The sequence below is a fragment of the Cebus imitator genome, unplaced genomic scaffold, assembly GCF_001604975.1.
Source record: "Cebus imitator isolate Cc_AM_T3 unplaced genomic scaffold, Cebus_imitator-1.0 Scaffold44, whole genome shotgun sequence".
In the NCBI taxonomy this organism is placed as follows: Eukaryota; Metazoa; Chordata; class Mammalia; order Primates; family Cebidae; genus Cebus; species Cebus imitator.
The window spans coordinates 1,652,604-1,657,312 of NW_016107359.1; the positions used below are offsets into that span (position 1 = coordinate 1,652,604).

The 4,709-nt window shown below is 41.8% G+C and overlaps 1 pseudogene; it reads left to right on the forward strand.

The window, feature by feature from the left end:
• LOC108303004 overlaps positions 1-4,433 on the forward strand; it is a 44,296-nt pseudogene extending 39,863 nt beyond the window's left edge.
• Positions 4,434-4,709: the final 276 nt, after the last annotated feature.

Consider the following 4,709-nt stretch of genomic DNA (forward strand, 5'->3'; position numbering starts at 1 on the left):
AAAAAAAAAAAAAAAAAAAAAAAAAAAAAAAAGGATATAGATGATTTCCTCACAAGAGACAATGCTTTTTTGGAACTAAATTCAAAAAATAATTTCTCAAGGGAGAAGACACATGAAGGAGACCCCAAGTCTCAATAGATCGTGTACCGATGATGACCATGATGACAAAATAGTCTTTAACGTGATGTTTTATGTCTTGTTTACCTGGGCCTTGTTCATAAGAGTACCTGCTATGTTTTTGCTGAATGAAGGAATAAATGAATGAGGATGCTTTCTTTTTTTTTTTTTGAGATGGAGTCTCGCTCTGACGCCCAGGCTGGAGTGCAATGCTGCAATCTTGGGTCACTGCAACCTCCGCCTCCTGGGTTCAAGTGATTCTCCTCCCTCAGCCTCCCAAGTAGCTGGGATTACAGGCATGCACCATCACGGCTGGCTAAGATTTCTAGAAACATTTCTCAGGTGACATTCTCAATTAGTGTTCAAACACCCCTGTCTAGAGGAGACACAGGATTTCCATAACAATACCTAAGACCCTCTTCCTCCTCAGCTCCCACACCCACCTACAAGCACTGGCAGATCCTGCATAATTACCCACACAATGAGCACTTACAATTTCTCCTGATTCTTCATTCTTCTTCCCTACAAGCAAGTTTACATCTTGTCAGAAATTGTCATTTGTGCTTCTGTCTCTTTCATGCACCTAGTCCAAAGCCAAATGTGAAAGGTGACTGGAATGAGTGGGAGGTCATGGAGCTGATCCCTGAGGACCTACAGGGAGGGCATCTTGGAAGTTCAGAGCAAGAAGAGCCAGTGGGCAGGATCAGGCAAAGCAGGGCTGGGCCCTCTGCTCCCTCAGCTCAAAGCCCTTTCCCTGCTTTTCTAGTGTATGAAACTTCTATGGAGTTTCATAACTCCATAGAAGATAATTCTGAATGCCACTCAAATAACTTCACACAATTAGAATGGCCAGCCAGATCTAAAATACAGAAGTCTAAAAGTACTGCTCAGTGGGGGCTGACGACGACATCCACAGGAGACAGATGCCCAGGTTATCATTCTGCTAAGACCTTGCCTTTTACCCATCCTGTTGCTAAAGGAAGCTTTCTCCTCCTATATTGAGTCATGTTAATCATAAGATTCCCATTTTCTTAAACTTCTCAACTGTTGAGATTGTAAATCTTTAAGATTCACAATCCACTGGACCAATAATCCAATAATATCTTCTAAGAGATTATTTTTCCTTAGGAGAGCTGGGCAGTGATGATGAACTATTAGCATGCACCCTAGTAGGTCATTGCCTGGAGTCCCCGGGAGGCATTGGATTCCTGACCTAAGTCACAGGTCCTCAGATACCAGGAAAGGCTAGAGCATGGCAATAGCATTCTGGAAGTAAAAAGTATTGCCACCTTCTCCCTCCTGCTCCTGCCCCCACAATCCCCAGTTTCCTGTGCAAGTCTTGTGCAAGGGGGGAGGGCAACTTGCTGAAATCCAGACCCAGAAGTAAGGAATAGACCCTGGTGTCCTAACAAGGCTGGAACCTGCTACACCAGAGTGCCTGCTTTTCATTGAGAAATATAAAGAAGAAGCAACTCCTTCTTTGGCCCAAGGCCAATCTCCGTAATAGAGTCAAAATGTTCTATCACCCCTTATGCAAAGCATCTCAATCCTTGCTGAGCAGCTGCAGAAGCAGTGGGAGCAATTCAGCCTGGCAGATCTGTCTCCCTATTATGGAGTAATAAAAAAATATGTTCCAGAAGCATCAAGCAAGCAAAGTATTACAGGAGGTCTGAATTCAAGGCCCAGTGTCACCTCAGCTCATTAGCTTTTCTATGGATGGCTAGGCAGATTCCCTTTTCCCTTGGACAAGCAAGAGGCTCACTGTGTTGAGCCTTGCTCACCAAGTCAAGGCAGATCTTCAGGAAAATAGGCCCACTAGTGTGGGAAAAAAGGAGTAAAGCCAGAGTGAGGGGCCACCCATGGCCTTCAGGGGAGCCTCCAGGGCTGACACCTCTGCTTTTGCTATTAAGCACTTATTTGAACTGAAATTTACATGTTTGGCTTCAGTCCAAGAACTAGCACTTTGTGAGGAGAGACTGAACCCAGCCTATTTTAAGCATATATAATGACAACTAGAGGGACTTTTGTCTAGCATCCTTTGATTTCCCAGGAATGAAGAAAAGGATACAAACTTAGCTGCTTGGCCCCCAAAGCTATTACTACCACATGTCCAGCCATCCCTCTCAGTGATATTTTTCAGAAAGCAAAGCTTTAAATGAGCAGGGAAAAAAAATTCTGCCTGAACAAATGATAATTTTGTAAATGTTGAGTTACACAAGCTCTCTGGTGTCTGAGAAGTTGGGTAAATATGTACCAAGGCTGAACAATCATGTAGCTGTGGTTTTTCCATTCAAACCAGAAGATGATGGACATCTCTGGATGGCATTGTGTCCAGGGGTTGCTCCAATTTCTTCTCACAAAGGAGTCACAATGAAAAGGCAAAAATGGTATTTTCAGTGCCTTGTTTGACAGGGTTAGGGACATGGGATGAGACGACCATCCTGGCCACAGGGACGTGGGAAGGAGAGTGGGAAGGAGGAAGAAAACAGAATTGTACACCTGAACACAGAGTCAGGAAGCACTTGTCATCGTGGCCACTTCAGCCACTCACCCACATACCTCACCGTCATAACCACTCAGTGGGCCGGGACAAAAGCCAAACCCAAAAGTGGTGTCCAAAGAGCATTTTGATTTCAAATACTTCACATATGAACTTACTTCCCCAGGAGCTTTCACAGGCGGCTGCCATCTTCAAAGAACCTCAACATTATTGTCACAATCCTAAAATCAATTCGCAGCAGGCACTTGAAGCTCTCCCAGGGAATGAGAGAGGCGCGTGGTTTGTGTGTCCTCCCCTATTGACCAAGTTTTGATTTTCTAAAATACTCTCCTTCCTTGAAGGTGGATTTCAAAACCTGTTCCAGCTACAAATCTTTTAGACTCTGATCCTCTCCCAGATATATAAAATATATCTATATATAACGTCCTGTTCAAACGAAGTAGGGAAAAGAGACTAAGATTATGGGGAGGGAAGGAGAGTCTCTCTTTCTTGCTTTAACACGAAAAAAACACGTTTTATTGCACTTAAGTTATAAGAAAATAAAATTTCTACATGAATCAAACCATAGACACAATCCCTTTAAAGCTTGTTTTCCTCTATCATGTCAGGTTGTTATATAACTAAAATTAACCACCTTGAGTCTGATTGTTTTAAATCAGGCTATAAATAAAACAAACAAAAATAAACAGAAGGAGGAAAAAAAGTTCGCCTAGGACACAGTGTTAAATCACTTTCACAATTCAGCTTGAGTTGTGGCTCTTGGAGAATGAGGCAAACCATTTGACTTTTTCATTCATTGTGTTTATTTGCATGACACGCCTTTTCTACCAAAACTAAATAGTTTGTGCTTTGTCAGTTACTCAGAACAATAAAACTGTAACAGTTGTTTTCATAACGCTAAGAATGACCAGCAACTTTAATTTTGTGTTTTATATATTTTTAAAATATATTGTCGGTTTTATGATACACATTCATCCATACACCACAGCCCTCAAAAAGAAGAGTTTCTCCACAGAACAGGCAAGTAATAGCTCTGTTCCAAGGAATGTGTTTTAGCTTTTGCCCAGATAAAAGAAAATAAGGTTTGCACACGCTCTCAATTCTTTACTTGCAGGCAAACTTCAGAGAGTCTCTCTTTCCATGCCTCTTTGCAACGCCTACCTCATGTCCATACTCACATCTTCAAAGTTCCATAAGACTCATTACAGCTTCTTCCTAAAACAAAGCTAGTGACACTTTAGCTCTAAGATTCCAAAATCGGGAGCAGCAGCCGCCGCGACCGCCACCACCCAGAAAGAAGTCAGAGACCCCGCGAGGTCGCTGCCACCGCCGTGCCCAAGAATAAAGATCTTATACAGAAACAACCAGCTATGACTTGGGATCAAAATCCTGAACAATCAAATGGAAATTACAGTGAAGATGAACAAAAGGGAAAGCAGAAATCAAGAGAGGGAGGAGGAGAAGCTGGCAGAAAGAGAGAGCAAGAAAAAGAGGAGGAAATCGAAAAGGAGATGGAAGATGAACAGGAAGTAAAAAGTAAAAGGGAAAATGCGAAACAGAAATAGTATCCCAAGACAAGAGTAGTCAGCAAATCCCTCATGGACACTCTCTGGGCAAAGTTTAAGTTAAACAGGTGCCCCACAATACAAGAGAGTCTATCACTCTCATTTGAATTTGGCATGACACATAAGCAGATAAGTCAATGGTTCCATAAAAAGAGGAAGAAATATAATAAAGAAATGTCCAAGAGAAAGCATAAGAAAAAACATATGAGATGGGTTCTCTGTGTTGCCGAGGCTGGTCCTGAACTCCTGCCCTCAAGCAATCTTCCTACCTTGGCCTCCAGAAATGCTGTGATTACAAGCAGGAGCCATTGCACCTGGCTAACGAGTTTTATATGACACCATTCTTACCAATAAATGGAATTCTGTAAGGATAAACAAGAAAATATTAACCACTGTTAATTCTGTGGAGTAGAACTAAATGAGGGGAGTGCAAAGGAGTTTTTATACATTTTATTTTTACCCTACTGTATGTAGGGTAAAATGGATGTTAATTTTATTTAAGAAAAAAAAATCAATAAAGAAATTAC